Source organism: Procambarus clarkii, unplaced genomic scaffold (genome assembly GCF_040958095.1).
Source record: "Procambarus clarkii isolate CNS0578487 unplaced genomic scaffold, FALCON_Pclarkii_2.0 HiC_scaffold_141, whole genome shotgun sequence".
NCBI lineage: Eukaryota > Metazoa > Arthropoda > Malacostraca > Decapoda > Cambaridae > Procambarus > Procambarus clarkii.
Window position 1 is genome coordinate 261,730 of NW_027189174.1, and position 21,645 is coordinate 283,374.

At 47.0% G+C, this 21,645-nt stretch overlaps 1 long non-coding RNA gene across 1 annotated transcript in view; it reads left to right on the top strand.

The window, feature by feature from the left end:
• The window catches only part of LOC138361002 (uncharacterized), a 523,679-nt gene that overhangs the window by 18,620 nt on the left and 483,414 nt on the right, over positions 1-21,645 (top strand). The window contains exon 3 of the long non-coding RNA XR_011226742.1: positions 6,636-6,713. This is a non-coding gene — a long non-coding RNA (uncharacterized lncRNA). The remainder of the gene's footprint in view (positions 1-6,635; positions 6,714-21,645) is intronic.

Sequence of the window (21,645 nt, forward strand, 5' to 3'; positions counted from 1 at the left end):
TTTCGGCATCACCATGTGATCACGGAGGACAACATTTATGATATCAACCGCCTTCGGACCAAACCCGAGTTGATGGCTGCTATATCGTTTGAGGTGGACCCGTCCCAACAGGGCCCCGGGCCCTTAGGTCAGGGGGCAGGAAGTCGTTCATCGTCCTCGTCCAGCGAAATAGGAACCCGCCACTCCTCTAGGGGTGCCGCCAGCAGCAGCCAACGTGGACGTCGACCTCAGTCACCAGCTTACTCCAGGGCTAGTGGCCAGCAAGGTACTCGGCAGGGGAGCCTCTCCCACCATCGATCGGCTCGGTCAAGGAGACGGACAGCTCGACACTCGTCACACAGCTCTCTGACTTCCGATTCGGATGCCTCTCTATCCCGCAGCAGGCGGACAGGTTATCGCCAACAGAGAGAGACCTTCCGCACACCACCTCGGGCGTTGGACTATGACGGGAAGTCAGATTGGGCCACCTTCTACCGCCGCTTCACGTCTTATGCCTCGGAAAAGGACTGGAGCGGGCCTATGTCATTGACACAGTTAGGATGGTGCCTCAAGGGTAAGGCAAGTGATTTTTACAATAGCTTACTGGACAGAGAACCGTCGATCGATTATATTCGCATGATGCATAAGATGAACAAGCGATTTGGCGATAGGGAAGTTCTGGATGTAGCCATGATGAAGTTTAACCAGGCCCAGCAGGAACCAGAAGAAGATATTGCTGATTGGGCAGATAGGGCCCACCACTTGGCTCATCGGGCCTACAGACATGTGCCACGATAGGAAGTGGAACAAATCGCAGTAATGAGATTCGGCCAGGGATTACAGGACAAGACTCTGGCAGAATACATTGCCAATGCAAGGAATTCGTCAATGGAAGAGGCCATCGACCGGGCCCAAACCTTCCAGCACAATGCCGTAGCAATCCACGGCTCCGCAAGTTCAAGCAGGCACGACTCCCACCGCCGCGGGTCCCAGGGGCCAGCAGTAAGAGTGAATGCAGTGGGCAGGTACTCCCGGTATGAGCAACCACCCAGGAGTAAGGACACTTCTCGGCGCTCGACACCAGGTGCCTCGCCGGCTACCAGTCCCGCAGGCCGTGGAACCGGTACTCACCACCCGTCGAGTGCAGGCTCGGGTCCTTCATCTTCCATGGACACGGAGGCGAAACTGGACGTCTTGGTAGCAGGTGTCTCAGAACTCAGCGGGAAATTGGATCAGGTGTGTGAGAGTTTGAGGCGTCTCACGATGGCCATCATATCGCCGCATATTCGTCGTTCCCCATCTCCCAGGCGATCGCTGCAGTGTTTCAGATGTAGGAAAGAGGGTCACGTGGCTCGGGACTGTCTGGAACCGGGAAGTGATGGGGAGGGAAGCCGCCGGCTCAGGGACCCCCTGGGCAACAAGCTGCGCGTTTCATTTGAGGACGAGAAAGAGTCTTTAAACACGGATGGGTCGGTCCAGTCGGCCTAACTCCGACCCAATGTACAACAGGCCTAGAAAGGGAGAGCACGATAGGGGCGGGCCAAGGGACGTCGGGCACGGAAGAGCAGGACGGGGGAAGAGATCACATAACCATCAGACAGCTCAGATCCGGCTCTATGTTTTGGATCCCAGTCCAGATCGGGGACATGGAGGTCAAGGCGATTGTGGATACAGCGGCCGAGGTCACCATTATCTCCCAGGAGATCCATCAACGGTTGAACCCACCACCCCCAGGTGATACAACACATAACCTTAAGCACGGCGGGGAAACAAATGCACCTTACGGGAACACTGGTGGGCCCCATCTCCTTGCTGGTTGCGGGACGGGAATACACTGTGGGAGTGTATGTGGCGCCTATTGCAGACGACATGTTGCTAGGGCTCGATTTCATGAAAAGATACGGTGTTAGTATAGCCCTAGACAAGTCTCAAATGATATTACAGGGACAGGTGATTCCTATGAAGCTAGAGACGAAAGAGGAGCCTGACCCTAACCTAGCTCCGTGCATCGCTAAGGTAGCAGTGTCTCAATACACTGTTATCCCACCACATTCAGTGGCCAGGGTCAAATGTGAAATGGACAAAAGTATGCCCCAGTGTATAGTGGAGCCCCTGGAGGATGGACAGGTGCCAGTGGTTCGCACACTCCATCAGGAGGGAGAATTCCTGAAGGTATGTGTACTCAACGTAACAGGGCAGAATATCACATTAAAGAGGCGGATGCATGTGGCCAATGCAGAGGCAGTATGGGAAATTTTACCGGGGCCGGGCCCAGCGGTAGCAGCAAGGGCAGTGGGGAGGGTACGAAGTGAAACTCAAGTCAAATTACCTCCCCATATGATGACCATGGTACAGGACGTCGAGGAAACGCTGTCAGCAGAGCAGGCAAGCCAACTGACCCACCTGTTATGGAACTTCCAGGACATCTTTGCCGCAAGTGAATTTGACCTGGGATCATTCAAGGAGGTATCTCACCGCATCGACACGGGTAATGCAAGACCTGTGAAGCAAAAAATACGACGAACACCCGCATGCTTCGCACAGGAGGAGAAAGGACACCTTCAGCGCATGCTCGATGCGGGCATCATCCAACCGTCAGTATCTGAGTGGGCATCGGCACCAGTTTTGGTAAGGAAAAGGGATGCGTCAGTTCGGTGGTGTGTAGACTATCGAGGGTTGAACTCTCGCACCATAAAGGATGTGTACCCACTCCCTCTAGTCGATGAGTGCCTGGACACCTTGGCGGGAAACGAATGGTTTAGCAAGCTAGATGCCAACTCGGCATATTATCAGATCAACATAGCAGAAGAGGATCGGAAAAAGACGGCATTCATAACGAAATACGGACTGTTTGAATTTAAGAAAATGGCCTTTGGTCTTTGTAATGCTCCGGCTACCTACGCCAGGGTTATGAACTTGGTGTTGCGGGAGCTAAATTGGGAAACTGTGCTAGCATTCTTGGATGACATCCTGGTGCTGGGCGATTCATTCCAAAGCCACCTCTCCAACCTAGCACAGGTATTTGCGAGATTCAGAACCTATGGTTTACGCCTGAAACCACAAAAATGCGCCCTCTTTAAGAAACGGGTTGAGTTCTTAGGCAGGATGGTCAGCAGGGCAGGAATAGAACTGGGAAAAGAGGCGATAGACACAGTGGTGAAATGGCAGAAGCCGGGATCATCCAAAGACGTGGAAAGATTTCTGGGACTGGCCAACTACCATCGGACCTTCATAAAGGGATTTGCAGAGTTAGCCGCACCCCTATACGCACTGACCGGCGGAAACAGATTCGAATGGGGAGACAAGCATCAGGAGGCTTTTGCAGCTATCAAAATGGCCTTAACTACAGCTCCGGTGCTGGGATTACCTAATGGACATGACCCCTTCATCCTGGACACCGACGCCTCCGACTGGGCGATAGGAGCGGAGCTGCTACAGGTTCAAGAGAAGAAAGAAAAGGTAATTGCTTATGCCAGTTTCGCATTGACCCCAGAACAGAGAAGGTATTGCACCACGAGGAAAGAGCTATTGGCAGTAGTCAGGTTTACCAGGCTGTTCCAGCACTATCTCTTGGGGCGGCCTTTTACCATACGCACTGACCATGGCAGCCTGGTCTGGCTGGTTAGGTTTAAGAACCCCCAGGGCCAACTAGCACGTTGGCTGGAGGAGCTGAGCCAATTTGATCTAAAAATCCAGCATAGAGCAGGTAAAAAACACAACAATGCAGACTCTTTATCCAGGGAGGGAGGCACTCAACAGGCATGTACCCACTTTCGCCAGGACGTGCCAGTGCAGGACCTGCCGTGTGGAGGATGCCCATACTGTCGCAGGGCACATCAGAACTGGGCGACCTTCCAGGAGACGGTAGATGACGTCGTCCCACTGGCTACGGGGTCGTTCAGATGTGCATGTAACGTTCAGATCCGGGGGACGATTAGACGCGTGAGCACTATAGCCCCTATTCAAGACTGGTGGTCGGAGGATTCCAACTTGGCTGTCTTCCCATGGGACCCTGGTGAAGATGGCCGAGGAAAGCCTGCCGAGACGCTTTATAAGGAAGAAGACGCAGTGGCCCCAGAAGTAGTAGACATTAGGATCATCACCAGAACAACGGCGGACAGGCTAGGGTTGCATTTACTCGAGTTACAGGAGCGGACGGAGAGAGACCCGGACATGAGAATGGTAAGAGAATGGGTGGGAGGCCGTCAGCCAACAGAAGGGGACCTGTTCGGGGCCAGCCCTGCAACAAAATACTACTGGTTAAACAAAGAAGCACTTCTCATGGAAAATGGGCTTTGGTGGTGGCACAAAGTAGATCAGGGGGGAGCCGCCCAGAAGCTTTTGTATGTACCCAGCAGCCTGAGGCAGGAGGTACTGAATCTGTGCCATGATATACCTGATATGGGCCACCAGGGCCGGAATCGCACAATGGAGCGGGTCAAAGCAAGGTACTTCTGGTACGGGCTATCAACGGATGTCGCAAATTACGTGGCATCATGCCACCACTGTAGTATGAACAAAAAAGCATCCAAGACCAGCAGGCATGAGCTGCTTAAGTACCAGGCGGGTGCACCAATGGAAAGGGTACACTTGGACATTCTGGGACCATTGCCTAAGACTCCGAAAGGCAACGAATATCTCCTGGTAATGGTAGATCAGTTCACTAAATGGATTGAGTGTGTGCCACTACCGTCCCAGACGGCAGAGAACACCGCCCGAGCAGCACTCGATGGGTTCTTCACCAGGTTCGGGTATCCGTTTGAAATCTTCACCGATCAGGGCAGGAATTTTGAAAGTGACTTGTTTACGAAGCTCTGCGAATTGATGCACATCCACAAGGCCCGTACTACCGCCTACAGGCCGTCGGCGAATGGGCAGGTGGAAAGGTATAACAGAACCATCATGGATGCATTGCAGTGTTATGCCAGTTCCCAACATGACAGCTGGGACACCTATATCCAACACATAGCAGGGGCCATCAGGTCTAGTGTGAACCGACAGACGGGGTTCACGCCCAACAAGTTAATGCTCAGTTGGGAAACCAACCAGCCAATAGATTTAATGTACCCCCGGGAGGTGCAACTTCAATCAGATGCAGTACCTTACCTAGCAAATTTGCAGAAGGAAATTGAGAAGGCGCATGGACTGGCACGGAAGTCTCTATCCACAAACCAGGAACGAATGAAGAGAGATTATGACCTACGGGCACGGCTACAGGTCTATGAGAAAGGGGACCTGGTTTACCTGCTAGACACGGCACAGGTGAAGGGGCAGTGCCGGAAGCTATCACCGCAGTGGAAGGGCCCAGGCGTCATCATCCACAAGTTCTCATCTTGCTTATTTAGGGTCAAGCTCCAGAATGACAACATCACAGCAAATCATGATAAACTAAAGAAGTGCAAGGACCGTACATGCCCGGGCTGGATTGAGAAGTTTAAACATCATATGTCACAGGTTCAGGACCCAGTGGGAGGGCCATATAAGGACCTTTACTGTGTGTGTCGGCAACCATACGATGGAAAGTTTATGGTGCAATGCGATATGTGCGTGGAGTGGTTCCATGGGGTCTGCGTGGGAGTGACTCTGGCGAGTGTACGGTCAAAACCAGAGTATGCATGTCCTCGGTGTGAGCCATAAGAGCAGAAAAAAAAAGAAAGAAAAAAAAAAAAAAGGAAAGGGAATAGTGTAGTGTATGCAATGTTGAAACAGTTCGTGTATAGTGCAAAGATAATACGGGTAATAATTGTAATAGGACCCATTCATGAAAATAGACTTTTTTACAAAAAAGACATGTTGTATATAGTGAAACGTTTTCCCTCCAACATACCCGTTGTTCTATAGGGACGGGAGGAGTGTAGAGGGAACCACATTCAAAGTGCCCGCCAAGGAGACATTTTACAGTATAGGCAGGGCTGTGCCCTGATTGGTGGACGACGACGGCGCACGGCCTACCCGCGCGGCAGCCCGCGCAGGCCGAGTGGGCCAGATTTGAACTGCATGTGACCCAACGCGGACGACGCCTGCCCGGCACCACTGGCACTTAGGATATGTGCCCATAGGACCCCTAAGAGGCATTGATTCCCTCTGTCCTACCCTTCCTGAGGAGCCTAGACTTGCTCCACCTACCCTACCAGCCCTTCCTCTCCCTACGACGACAGTTCCAGGTGAATTACTGTACTATTGTTGTAACACGTGGGTCACCTCTACACTAGTTCAGTAATGAAAAAATTTCACAAAATTGACATACTGTGCATTATTTCATCTCATTGTCAATCATATTTAATGATTTTTTTTATGGAGTAATCTTTGCTATGTTGATAGTGCTCGTTGTGTGTCTGCAGGTGCATTCATTGTGTGTATGATGCCAGGTGTTAAAGTATTATTTCTTACTCGTTCATGCTCTCATTTAGACGTTTGGCCTCGATGAGGTTCAGTCTTGTGACTGGTGTGTGGCACGTTTCTGTTGAAATGTAGTCTTTTCGAGACTACATTTCAAATATTACCTAACATATATGGCTACTCCCTCTCCTTGTCTAATATATCTATCTGTGTGAAATAGATTAAATCCATTTATTTGATATTCATCTAATAGTTCTCTATTTTCTACATTCATCCATGTTTTGGTAAGTGCAATAATATGTATTGTTTCATTGCAGATAAGAGATTCCAGATCGTTCCAGATTTCCAAAGTACTGAAACACACACCATACAGGCTTGGTGGATCTCGGTGCAAGGTAAAATAATTTATTTACTTGTACAGTATATATTTTTAGCTAATTATCAGTATATAAAACCACAGTACTTAATTTTATCAGTGTCAAAGACACAATTACATCTTACTCATAAATACCATTATATACCTCACTTGTGGTAACATATACACACATTAAGTGTATTATGTAGCATTATCTGTAATCAACTGATTTTCAGAGCTGCTCATTACAAAATATTCTTTTAAAAAAGTGTTTCTTAACAATAGGAGCATTTCATTACAATATATCCATAATCAACTACAGTATCCACTCAATTTAACGGCCTATATGGCGCTGTACCCTAGTCGTTATTTCCGAAGTCGAGTCGGGTCGGGTAATTTTTCAAGTACAGTAACATTCAGGTAGGATATATTTTATACTGTATAACTAAAATTAAATAAAGTTCATTGTGTAATTGCATTCCAATTTAGTGCCACACCGACGATTAAGCCAGTTGTTGGCTGCTGCATGGATGATGTGTGAACACGGTCTGATCAAGCCCAGATGGGTGGGAAAAAATTGATTCATTCCTTTGTATTGCAAAATATTTCATGTATCAATCAGCAAGTTAATATTTTCTCAATAATATTTTAGAGATGTGTTTTGATTTACCCTGAACAGTGCAGGTAATGTATTTTTAATATTACAACACAGGCTGTGGCGGCCATGCCATAACAATGGCGATCGAGCCTTGTCACTTAGAGCTAGCCAAGACGAAATATTTTGAGCTCACCTATTCTCTGCTGACGATAGAATATACATTTGCAGAGACTAATATGTAGCTTTTGTTGAAAAAAACAATTAATATCTTGTAATACTATAATAAAATTGGTAAATTGACTTACTTTTAATGAAGCTGAAGATTACGAAGCTGTGAAGATTACGTCATCCTCTGCAGCGCTTGTTTTATATTGTTTATATTGTATACAGGGTACATACTGTATGTACACTTATTTTCAGGCATATTTTAATAGAGTATCCTTCTGTTTCTTGATGTCACTTACTGTACTTTTCCCGATGTTAAACTCTGCTGCTGCTCGTGCATGAGAATATCCTTTATCAAGTTTCTTAATTAACTCCAGCTTTTGTGCAACCGTCAGGCGCTTCCTTTGGGTAACTTTTGGCATTTTGTAAATTAAAAAGAAGATCACAATTACAGTACAGTAATATCCTTCGCAATTTTTTTTTTTTTTTTTTTTTATGAGATATATACAAGAGTTGTTACATTCTTGTACAGCCACTAGTACGCGTAGCGTTTCGGGCAAGTCCTTAATCCTATGGTCCCTGGAATACGATCCCCTGCCGCGAAGAATCGTTTTTTCATCCAAATACACATTTTACTGTTGCGTTAAACAGAGGCTACAGTTATGGAATTGCGCCCAGTAAATCCTCCCCGGCCAGGATACGAACCCATGACATAGCGCTCGCGGAACGCCAGGCGAGTGTCTTACCACTACACCACGGAGACTGACAATTGAAGCTAGCCGCGCGAGTTCACAGTAAACAATGGGAACACATGGCCCGGCGGAGTACATTCTAGGTCCGTGGTAAAAAAAATACCTAGTGCCTATACTATAAAAGGTATTTAATAAAAAAAACAAAGACTTTTGCTTAATAAAAACTGTTTCAAAATATTTTATTAATAATAATTTACAATTTTCTTCATTAAAGTGAATCATTTTAAAAGAAAATTAAGATGTAATATATGACTCTGGCCTATACTATAAAAGGTATTTAATAAAAAAAACAAAGACTTTTGCTTAATAAAAACTGTTTCAAAATATTTTATTAATAATAATTTACAATTTTCTTCATTAAAGTGAATCATTTTAAAAGAAAAGTAAGATGTAATATATGACTCTGGACGATCCAGGTCGGTGGCCTGGTCGCCATGTGAGGGGACGCTGATGCCACAACAAACCCAATACCGACCATCGGTAATATCGACCGCAGACCGGTATAGCAGGCTCCAGATACCGGTCTCCCAAACCGGTCGTTAATACCAGCAGATCGGTATAAAAGAGGCCGTTAAATTGAGTGGATACTGTATATCAAACCCTATTACAGGTAAAACCAGTAGGCATTCTACTGTATTTTATCAAACCCCTATTAGAATAATAGATCTTGTAATGATTTTGCAAAAGTAGTGCCATTTACTATTTTTAAAATATTATTAACAAATTTACCGATATTGTGCATTCGAATGACAAACCAAATTTTTCACTTTTGACAATTGAGCACCTGCTACATCCAGATTCCTGGGAGGAAAGGAAGGACGATCTTTGGAATCATTACCTAAGTAGACAGGAAAGCTCATTTATCAAAATACATTAACATTATACATATTTTGATCAAAATAGAAAATATCACGGAAACTCCGAAACTCGGAAAAATCCAGATGACATCTATAAACAAATCCCCTTTTCCTAGTTCTGCATCTCTCCTTTGGAATAAATTTTGTTGTGCCTTTATCATATTTTTCACAAAACTTGACATACATCTCATTTACTTCATGTCCTAACGGCAAGTGTTTGTCAAATTCCTTAAGGAAATATGAGTTCCCCAAAATGACCTCTCCACAAATCAGGTTTTTCAACTGCTTCAAGCTTATTTTCTAACAGATTATAATGCATTGCATACTTTATTCCCAAAAAGACATGGTCACTTTTACCCAATGGAAGGAGGTACTGAATGACAAATATCTCTTCCTCATTCCTTGTAAATATAACATCCAGAATGGAGGGAACATCCCCTTCCCTCATCCTCGTAGCTTGTTTAACATGTAGAAACATGAATGTTTACAGGATGAGGTTTACAAATCTACAAGTCCAAAAATCCTCTGTTCTAGCTTAGCAAAGCTTAGCTTAGCCTACTATATTGAACTTTAACTTTATAACAAAACCAATCAAAATGGTTTGCAATAATATTAGTTGAAAAATTCTACCAATTTTTGTTTTTCAGTGTTAATAGTAAAAATGCTTATGTTTTTATTGTTAAATTTCAAAGTAATATCAGTTTGAAGATATTTAAGAATAAATATGGCTAGGTCCTTTTAGTGTATAAATGTATATTATCCACCAAAAAATTCACACAAACAAAAATTGTTAATTGTAACATAAACTTTTTCTAGTATGTGTCCTGAAGTAAATTTCTATCAAACCTCACTGGAAAATTCATTGGGGTTGTATGTTTATTGTTAGTATGATATACAGTCTACTGATCAATTGAACTTGGTACTATTTATCATCCAAATGCACCAATATGTCTTCATTCTTCCCAGATGAAGGAACTAGGTAACGTTCATCATCTGAATGCACCATCTGCAATGCATCATCTGAATCCTTTCTCACACTCATGACACACAAGAGGTTTATCAGCTGTATGCACAATCCTGTGAGTTTTTATAAGTCGCAGATGATTGAATGCCTTGCCACACTCAGGACATTCACGAGGTTTATCATCCGTATGCACAGTCATGTGACTAATTGTACTAGAACGTTTCCCAAATCTTTTCCCTGCATTCAGCACACTTGAAATGTTTAGCACCTGTTTGTAGTGTCCTATGCACATTTATATATATATATATATATATATATATATATATATATATATATATATATATATATATATATATATATATATATATATATATATATATATATATATATATATATATATATATATATATATATATATATATATATATATATATATAACTGAAAACTCACACCCCAGAAGTGACTCGAACCCATACTCCCAGAAGCAACGCAACTGGTATGTACAAGACGCCTTAATCCACTTGACCATCACGACCGGACATAATGAGGTGATAGCCGAGGCTATATGAACCACCCCACCGCCGGCACTCGGATAGTTATCTTGGGCATAGCATTTTACCAAATCACCTCATTCTTTGGGGCACACGTGAGGAACACAAATGCGAACAAGCCTGAATGGTCCCCAGGACATATGCAACTGAAAACTCACACCCCAGAAGTGACTCGAACCCATACTCCCAGAAGCAACGCAACTGGTATGTACAAGACGCCTTAATCCACTTGACCATCACGACCGGACATAATGAGGTGATAGCCGAGGCTATATGAACCACCCCACCGCCGGCACTCGGATAGTTATCTTGGGCATAGCATTTTACCAAATCACCTCATTCTTTGGGGCACACGTGAGGAACACAAATGCGAACAAGCCTGAATGGTCCCCAGGACATATGCAACTGAAAACTCACACCCCAGAAGTCACTCGAACCCACACTCCCAGATGCAACGCAACTGGTATGTACAAGACGCCTTAATCCACTTGACCATCACGACCGGACATAATGAGGTGATAGCCGAGGCTATATGAACCACCCACCGCCGGCACTCGGATAGTTATCTTGGGCATAGCATTTTACCAAATCACCTCATTCTTTGGGGCACACGTGAGGAACACAAATGCGAACAAGCCTGAATGGTCCCCAGGACATATGCAACTGAAAACTCACACCCCAGAAGTGACTCGAACCCATACTCCCAGAAGCAACGCAACTGGTATGTACAAGACGCCTTAATCCACTTGACCATCACGACCGGACATAATGAGGTGATAGCCGAGGCTATATGAACCACCCCACCGCCGGCACTCGGATAGTTATCTTGGGCATAGCATTTTACCAAATCACCTCATTCTTTGGGGCACACGTGAGGAACACAAATGCGAACAAGCCTGAATGGTCCCCAGGACATATGCAACTGAAAACTCACACCCCAGAAGTGACTCGAACCCATACTCCCAGAAGCAACGCAACTGGTATGTATGCAACTGGTAAAAATATCATGCAACTGGAAACTTGCATGATATTTTTTTTTACATAATTACTAGTATTTCTTTTGACTTTGGCTATGATGAATTGTTCTAAAATCGATGGTAATTCCTGTACTGTAGTCTATAGGCCGCTCCCCCATCCAACCCTTATCCCCCCAGGTGGTCCCTCTCAATGCTCCCCTCTCTCCCGAAACCACCCACCCACCCCACCCCCTCTTACACCATGCGTCTTGAGCCACAGGCAGACGGGATTAATACGGTACGGCCTGCCTCATGGTTTTCATATACGGACAATTCCATGATTATCCGGCTGACTGTCCAGATAGTGTAACATCGGCAGCAAATTAACCGGCTCTGATATTTTATCCGGCTAAACCAAATACAAATACAAATACAAATATTTATTCAGGTAAAGTACATATATACATGGTAAGATACAAAAGTTGATGGATTTATAGATAGAGCTAGAGCTTTTTTTTTTTTTACAATGCCTAAAGCCACTATTACGCAAAGCGTTTCGGGCAGGAAAAACACTAAGACTAAAACTTAATACTAATTGAGATTAAACTATAAATTGTGTTTTGAAAAAATAAGAAAAAATAATGAAAAAAGGGGGGGAGGGTAAACATGGAAAAAAAAGCAAAAATACAATTTGGTCAAAAAACAGCATTGTATAAAATCGTAGATCAGAAATACTACAGGAACAACCGTGGACATCTTGAAGAAGAAACTAGATTGTTTCCTTCAAGGAGTGCCGGACCAACCGGGCTGTGGTGGGTATGTGGGCCTGTGGGCCGCTCCAAGCAACAGCCTGGTGGACCAAACTCTCACAAGTCAATTCTGGCCTCGGGCCAGGCTTGGGGAGTAGAAGAACTCCCAGAACTCCATCAACCAGGTATCATGGGTTGACATTGAGGGGTGAGATAGGTTACATTAAGTTAATTAGGTAGCACTTAGTTTTAATCTTAAACTGGTTGGGAGAGGTACATGCAGTCTTTAACATAATTGGGAAGGTCATTCCACATTCTGGGTCCCTTGATTTGTAAAGCATTTCTAGTTTGACTAAGTCGTACTCTTGGAATATCAAATAGGTATTTGTTTCTGGTGTGGTGCTCATGGGATCTGTTACAACCTTCTAGGAAGCTTTTAAGGTCCGGATTGACATTACAGTTCAGCGTTTTATATACTGTATATTAAATACACATGAGAGGATGTGCAGTGACTTAATATCTAACATATTCAGAGATTTGAGTAAGGGTACCGAGTGATGTCTGGGGCCAGAGTGAGAGATTGTCCTAATAGCAGCTTTGTGTTGAGTAATTAGAGGATGTAAATGATTTTGGGTAGTAGAACCCCAAGCACAAATACCATAGTTGAGATAAGGATAGATGAGAGAGTAATAAGAGTGTCACCAGGGCAGGGCGAGGTACATAATATCTGATCTTAGAAAGAATGCCAACAGTTTTTGAAACTTTTTCTGTGGGGAGCCCCTACGGCTCCCTGGAGCTTATCGGGCTAATGTATGTTATGTTAGACCGGGACATTAGCTAAGGAGTTCAGACCTACCAGGGACCAGCGCCAGAACCTGGCCCCTTCAGAGAGGTTTCAGGGAGCAATGGCCCTGGAAAACCCCATATGGTTGGGGGTTTTCCTTATCTGCCATCGACCGGGGTTAGGCACCCAGAAAGGTAGGCGTAACAAAACAAACCCCACATGGTAAGAAACTACAACAAAAACCGAACAGAGAGGTAGAAAACTCCCTACAATCCCAAGGAAACAAGCAAACAAGCAAACATCACACTTTACTGCCGCGCCAATTGTCCGCGCAGCCCTCCCCACCCCGGGAGGGGGAGGGGGGAGCCCCGGACCTACCGCGCCGGCTGCCAAGCTCCAGTTCGTTCGCTAATGTCAACCGGGATTGACGCTTCTCTGGCCTCAGTTTCCTAGGCGGTGTTTGCCTTGTGTGGCGTTCACTGCCGTGTGTTGTGGTGTGCGGTGGCCAGGAGTACTTCATCAGTGCCAGGGCTGCATGTGCTTAGTGGCTGCCTTCCCTAAGCGCCCTGTGAGTACTGCCCTTGCGTAACAGGGTTATCTTCCCTGGGGCGTTCGGGAACCATTCCCGTTGAGGTTCTTGCTGCTCGGCATTTGCCTCGCCCTTGGGGCCAGCTGGGGCTTGGGGCCCTTGTTTGGCCCTGGGTAGGGATTGGTATTGTGCTGGTTAGGGCGTCAAGGTGTTGCGCAGCCTGACACCTAAGCGGCGGCCGGTTTCTGTTGCCTCTGGAGACGGTGTACTTTTGCGGGGTTTTTCTTTTGTTTTTCATTTTTCTTGCCTGGTGGGGGTCTGCCTAAGGTGGTTATAGTTCCACTGGTAGTGTTTGGCGGCCCTCTGCTAGGCCCCCGTGCTTGTACACGTCGCAGGGGTTTTCAGTGCTATAATCTACCCTCTTGTTATGTTTGGGTTTCTTCACCGGTTAGCAACACCTTGCCCGGGCTTCCCGTAGTTGTTACCCTACGGGCCCTGGAAACCCCTGTCTGGGCTCGGGGGACCATTGAATGTGTCTTCCGGGTTCCAACCCGTCTTGTACGGGATCGTTGGTTGCTGTTCCCTTGTCTCCGGGTGACAGTCGCCAATTTTACCTCCGTCGTGCTGCCTGTTGGGTCACTGACACCTTGACCCGGAGTCTTGCGAGTGATTCTCTGCTTGTTCTCCAGTACTCTCCTGATGTTATTACTGTTCAGAGTACAGGCGGCATCCATGTTGCAAGCTAGGATAGGTTGCTGCAACATGCTAGGTTGGTTTCCCACTCGAATGCCCCGTGGCCGCCCCGTTTGGTTAGGTGCTGCTCGCCCCTTTCTCTCCATGTTCCCGGCTCCGGACCGTCTGCGGGTTTCGGGGTCGGGGCGGGGTTTAGTTGCGGCAGAGACTCGGGCGGTTTTCGGGGGCTGCCCCGTTCGGGTTGGGGACGGAGGTTTGAGCCTGTGCCTCCTGCCAAGGCTTCTGGGTCTTACCAGCGGCCCTTTCTAGTTGCCTTTCCCATGGACTCTTGCTTTTCTTTAAGGGCGGAGGGCTTGGAGGACGGCTCTGCCCCGGGGCCTCTGTTGTTGGTTCCCGGGGCTGTGGGGGTTGCCTGCTAGCAGTTCTGGGGCGGTTTTGCCCCTTCAGGGGTTTTTCTGCTGTTGGGCGGCGTTTTTCGCCCTTCCAGTCTGCTAGCTTCCCACATTTGCTGGCGTGTTTTTGTGTATTTAGCCTCAGTCACAGCCCCTGCTGGCGGCCATTTTCGTCTGCCGGTTTCACGGCGTGGCCACCAGGGCGGCGTTGTGGTTTGTTTACATGCGTCTGGGTGTGCGAGCGAGCGTCTCTGGTGAGTTTTCAAAAAAAATTTTCAGGGTTTTTGTTCTGTTGTCGTTTTTGTTTTTCTGGTGTTTTCTTGCCGTTGCCTGTTCCTCTGGGAACGTTTGGGTGTTGATTTTGGGTCTGAGCCTATGGGTTTAGGCTCAGTGCCCCTGGCTGGTATGCTTGCTCCCACACCTTGCCCCTCGGTTTTCGGTCTGTTGGGACCGTTTTCCCAGGGCGTTCTGCTTGTGGGAACCGACCTGTGAGATTTATATTTATTTAATTTATATGAATTTATAGAATTTATATTTACGTTAATTTATATACTTCGATAGCAATTTGTATAATGATAAGTGGACTGTATTTCTGCAATAATCTCTTAATCTCACAAATCGATCCTCTACACATTAGGGGGGTTTATTAAATTTATATATATGCAGCCAATCAAACTACAGGAATAGACTACATACATTGAAAAGGTTCCTTATCTTATAGTACAGCAGGTTAGTCCACCAGGTATAACTAGGGTGTAGACACCAAATTATCCTCTTTGAGGTAGCTTCCATCACCCAGTAACTGGTGCACAAAGCCTTGCTTCCTCGTCTTGACCTGTCAAAAGGGCGCTAGCTGTAAAGCCAGGTTCTATATATGACAAGCTATATCAGAGAAAACACTATACATGGAACAATAAAGACCTGGCTTAATTACCTTTAGTTTGAGGCTTCCACGTGCTCTAACCGGCTCACCCTATATAGTGACATTAATGGCCATAAATGAAAGATACTGGGTTTCGGAAAGAACACTTAACTTGATTTGTAGACAGCGTGTTGATAATGGTACACTTTTGGTTTCCATAACACTACGTCCAAGTAAAATTAACAGGAGCCGTATTTGCTCCTGTGAGCCTCTGGTCTAGTCTCAACAATGGCAATGTCTAACACTCCATACTACTGACGCCTGGCCGACATTGTCCAGATATGATAGGAGCCAAATTTGCTCCACACGTCTCGGAGGTGACACAACAATGGCTGCCCCTTCCTCACCCTGACGCCTGGCTTACATTGTCCAGATTTCAGAAAGTGATAGAAGGGTCACATTTACTCTACTTTAATATTGATAATTAAGTAAATTTATATGAGATGTTTTATAATGGTAAAGTCCAAAGACTAATGTATTTAAGAATAATTCCCACCATAATAGGTGGTGAATTATAATAGTATGTGGTGATGATATCCCGTTTTCTTTAGACGGTAATTCCACTACAAGTTACGTTTTCTATGGGTAACTTGTTTATACAACACAGCTATTATCTGTCTGTATGAAATAAAATGGTGTCGGATTTTCCGACACTGCTGGGGTCTGTGCTTTGCCTTTCAGTGGTGTTCTCCGCCGGCAAATGTGGTGGTTGGGCTCCCCCTGGTTCGATTCTGGGTTCCTTTGGGTTCCTTGGTTTCGTTCTGGAGGTTTCTTCCTCTTGGGCCCCCTTTTGTGGGTTCAGGGGACTTTGTTTCCTCGTGTGCCCCGGTTCTGCCTTTTGGGGTTCCGGGGTCTTCCTGGCTTGCAGGCTGAGCTTTTTGGGTCTTGGCACATGTTGTGGTTGTGCTGGGACTTTGTGGTTTTGCTGTCGAGGTGGGCCTTTTGATGCAGTTTTGTGCCTTCTTTGCCTGGCCGGCGTAGTGCTCTCTGCCACTAGTCGGCGGCTTGTGCTTTTGCAAAATATGTCTTCACCTAGTTGTGCTTGTGGGGGTTGAGCTCTGGCTCCTTGGTCCTGCCTCTCAACCGTCCGTCAACAGGTGTATCGGTTCCTGTGCCTCTTGGGCTCTGTCTTGTTTACATGTGACATTGTATGGGGGTCAGTCTCGTTACTTGTGTGAGGAGTAGCCACATTACTTCCTAGTGCTTTCCCGTTCCCATTCTGACACTATAAAAAAAAAAAAAAAAAAAAAAAAAAAAAAAAAAAAAATAATTCTATCTGTGGCTCTTTTGGGTACTTGGTTTCCACCTGTGTCCCCTAGTGCGTGTGCCCCTTGTGTTACATAGCCTGTCCTTATCAGCCCTGTCGATTCCCTTGGGTATCTTGAATGTGGTGATCAGGTCGCCCCTCACTTCATCTTCCAGCGAAGTGTGGTTTCATTCCTGTAGTCTCTCCTCATGACTTCGGTAGTGTACTTTTTCTTTCGGAAGGGGTTCTGTTCCCTTCTCTGTTGACTGGGCGCTGGGGGAGCAGCTTGCTCTGTTGCCTCTCGCTTGGTCCCGCTGTTGGTGGGCGCTTTGGGTTGTCTTCCGGCCTCTGCTGGCGTCGGAGGACGGCTTCTCCCCCTTGGGGGGGGGGTTCAGAGCTGGCGGGGTGGGCTTCTTCCCCTGCGCTTCGTCATTTCCTCTTCGTGGGTGCGTGGGGCGTGGTCGATCCGCCCCATCCTTCTGGGCTTCCCGTCTGCTCTTTGCAGTCATGAGCTTTTCCTGTCTGCTCTTTGCAGTCATGAGCTTTTCCGGTCTGCAGTTCTTCTGGACTACTTCAGTCTGCGCCCTGGATCCTCTGCCCTCCTCGGAGGACTGTTGTCTCCTGTTCGGATTCTGCTAGGGCCGGGTGCGTAGATGGTGGACCTGGACCTCCAGGTCACTTCTTGGCACGTTCCTCTCCAGTTTTTCTGGGGCTAGCACGGTTGGTAATTACCTATGTGTACTTACCTAAGTGTAGTTACAGGATGAGAGCTACTCTCGTGGTGTCCCGTCTTCCCAGCACTCTTTGTCATATTATGCTTTGATTATGATTGTCATATTGTCATATGTCATAATATGTCTTAATATGATTGTCATATAATGCTTTGATGGTGGGGCTTCAGGTTTGCTGTTTTTATTGCCTTCCCTATTTTGTTAAGGGCACTTTGTATACTCTTTGCATCTTTACTGGATCTTAGTGCCCTGTCTGCATCTGAGATTCGGTGTCTGGCCTACCTCGACGACTGGCTGGAGTGGGCTCCCAGTCAGTCCGCCTGTCTGCTCGCCAGGGGATGGTTCTTTCCAGATCGCTGGGTTTGGTTTCCTGGTGATCTGGAGGTTTTTCCTTCTGTTTCCGTCCCGGGTTCGGACCTGGACCTTGTTTCAGGCGCTTGGGCCCCTCATTGTCTTCCCTCCAGAAGTGTTACTGTGGCTGTGGTCCCGCCTTTGGCTGTTCAGGAGGGGGTCCCGGGTTGCTCAGCGGTTGCTTGGGCGGTTGTGCGGGAGTTTGCACTTCGGCGTGCTTGTCTGCCCGCGAAGTCGGGTTTGGCTACGGCGTCGGTTGGTTCCTACGGAGACTCCCCTTCCGCCTCTTGCATTCCTTGGGTTCCTCTGGGGATCTGGTGTTGGTGCTGCGTCACCAGCTTCCTCTTTGGGGTTTTCGGGGTTCCGTGCCTTGGCACCTCCCTGAGCCTTCGCTCGATGTGTTCACAGACGGGGCGTCTCTCGGCTGGGGCTTTGTGACCAGTGCTCACCAGGTCGGCCGAGGTTGATGGAGTCTGTCTGTCCGTCGGGCTCGCAGCCCGGTTCAGGTGTTCATGGCTGTCTGGTTTGCGCTTCGGAGGATTTGGGTCACTAGGTACTCTACCATTCAGCTCTGTTTGGACTGTTCTCTGGTGGTTCTTGCCGGAACCACAGGGGTTTTGGTTAACCGTGTGGTTCGTGTCCGGGGTGTGTCCTGCGTCCTGGTGGACAGCTGTCTTGGTTCATTCCTCTTCGTGGGTTGGCCAGTCGTCGCTGATTCGTTTTGTTGGCTCTGTTGGGCTTATGGACTCCTGGCCATGGACGTCTTCGGGTCGGCGTGGTCTAGGCGTCGACCGTTTTGTGGCGCCCTTCCCACCTGCGAGGACTTCACGGTGGAGGCTTTCGGCAGGCCTGGTCGAGGTGGGGGGTACCTGTCCCTCTTCTCCCGGTCCAGCTGTTGCTTCGGGTTCTGGCTCGGTTGCAGCCCATTCCCACGAGAACAGTCCTTATGGTTCCATGGTGGCCGGCCCGGCCTTCTTTTCAGACGCTGCTTGATAGGTGTCCGTACCCGGGGCGTTTTTCCTGAGGCTTCGCCTCTTTCAGCAGGCCGAATCGGTCCTGTCCGTGACTGGTTCGGCCTTCTCTTTGGCTCTTCGCGTCTGGTATTTTGACGCAGGTATCACCATCTCTATGGTGTTCTGGTGGCTTTGTTGACGGTGTCCCACCTGCGAGCTTCGTCTTGGAGACAGTATGACGTTTATTACGTTTTCTCGCGTTTTGTTTCCCCTCCGGCCTGCTCATGAGTCGCCTGAGCCATCCTGGTCCTTGTTCAGGGTGCCTTCTTATCTTCCCCTCAGTTTGTGGTAGCCCCTTCGGTTTCAGTTTCCTCCTCTTTGGTGCTGGTGGTAGCTTTATTGGTGTGCAGCCTTTCTCTGTCCTGGCGACGGTCGAGACGGCTGCTTTCCGGAGGGGTTCTTGGGGTATTGGTACTTGTTTGGTGTGGCCGGGGGGTGCGTCCTGTGTTGTCCGGTTGTGCTTTTTGCTGTTGCCGGTGTACCGTGCCTGGGGATGCACTGTGGTTGATCCGGTTCCTTCGTTCCCTGTTTTCAGGGCTCGGGTCTCCCAGGTCGTCCGCAGTGTTTTCCTTCTTCCTGCGGTCTGTCTTTGCGCCCGTGCTGTTCAGACGTTTGCAGCATTTGCTGCTGTGTTGGTGACGTCTCGGGCTCGTTTCGGGCGCAGGGATTTGTGGGTCGCACAGGTTTTTGGCCGCCCATCCATATGTGCGTCTGTTCATGGGCGTTCTTGTTGCCTTGGGTCGCAGGTTTGCGACCGGTTGTCTTGGCTTTGCGTTGCAGAGTTTGTGGCGGCCGCCTCCCGGGTTAGCCCTTTCTTTTCCTTCTCTTTGGGTATGAAGCTCCAGGGAGCCATAGTGGCTCGCCACAGAAAACCAGCGTTGAATGTAATGAAACGCCATTTTCTGGGTGAGCCCCGGAGGCTCCCTGGAAACCCTCCCTCCCACCGGTCGGCGGTTTTTTCGCGTTGGTTGAAGCTTAGCTTCCGAACTGGAGCTTGGCAGCCGGCGCGGTTGGTCCGGGGCTCCCCCCTCCCCCTCCCGGGGTGGGGAGGGCTGCGCGGACGATCGGCGCGGCAGTAAAGTGTGATGTTTGCTTGTTTGCTTGTTTCCTTGGGATTGTAGGGAGTTTTCTACCTCTCTGTTCAGTTTTTGTTGTAGTTTCTTACCATGTGGGGTTTGTTTTGTTACGCCTACCTTTCTGGGTGCCTAACCCCGGTCGATGGCAGATAAGGAAAACCCCCAACCATATGGGGTTTTCCAGGGCCATTGCTCCCTGAAACCTCTCTGAAGGGGCCAGGTTCTGGCGCTGGTCCCTGGTAGGTCTGAACTCCTTAGCTAATGTCCCGGTCTAACATAACATACATTAGCCCGATAAGCTCCAGGGAGCCTCCAGGGCTCACCCAGAAAATGGCGTTTCATTACATTCAACGCTGGTTTTTTTATATATTTAGAATGTGTCCCTGGAAATTCAGCTTGCGTTCAATGAGAACGCCAAGGAATTTGCCATCTACTTTGTTACAAATTTGGGTATTGTTAATCCTGGGATTTATTTGATTTGAGGATTTATTGCCAAACAAAATATAGAAAGTTTTGTCAATATTGAGGGTGAGTTTGTTGGCAGTTAGCCAGTAATGGACTTTATTTAGCTTAGTATTCACTGTGACATTTAGAGCAAAAGGGTCAGGAATGGATTAAATGAAGGTTGTGTCGTCAGCAAATAGAATGGGTTTGAGATGTTGGGAGGCATTTGGAAGGTCATTAATGTAGATGAGAAAGAGGAGAGGGCCAAGTATGCTGCCCTGGGGAACACCAATGTTGATGGGTAGGGTGGGAAAAAGTGAATTATTCACAGAAACATACTGGAGTCTGTCAGCAAGATAAGACTTATTGTACTGCAGGGAGTGACCTCTGACTCCATAATGTTGTAATTTAAGAAGAAGGTTTTGGTGGTTAACAGTGTCAAAAGCCTTACGCAGGTCTACAAATAACCCAACAGGGAACTCATTTTTATCAAGAGCTGTATGTATCAAGTTAATCATACTAATAAGTGCATCGTTAGTGCTTTTTTGGGGTCTGAAGCCATATTGACAAGAGCTAAGTATATTGAGTTTGGCTAGATAAGAATAAAGCTGCTTATAGATTAGTTTTTCAAATATTTTTGACAAGTTTGGCAGAATTGATATAGGTCTGAAGTTGTTAACATCTGTGGGATCACCACATTTGTGGACAGGGGTTACTCTCGCTTTTTTTTTTTTTGGAATATCTGGAAAGGTTTGGAGTTTAAGTGACTTGTTGAAGAGCAATGCAATGGCAGGAGCTAAAATTCTGGAGGCTTTTTTGTAAATAAGAGTTGGTATCTCCTCAAGGGCACTAGACTTGGCTTTAATGGAAAGGATTGTCAGTAACATCAGTGGAATTAGTAGGCATTAGGTACAGAGACTGTGGATAGTTACCTGTAAGATAGTCCTGAATATTAGTACTGGAAGATGGAATATCATTTGCAAGGGATGACCCAATGGAAGAGAAGAACCTTTTGAATTCAAGAGCACTGTCAGAGGCTGAAAGCAGACCATCATTATTTGACAGGAGTATTGGTTTGTTATTTAAAATCTTCTTGGATCCCAATACTGTATTTGAGAAATTGTGCTCCATGTTTTCTTAATATTGGCCTTTGTGTGGCTAAATTTATCTTCGTAGTATTTAATTTTGGCTCTCCTAAT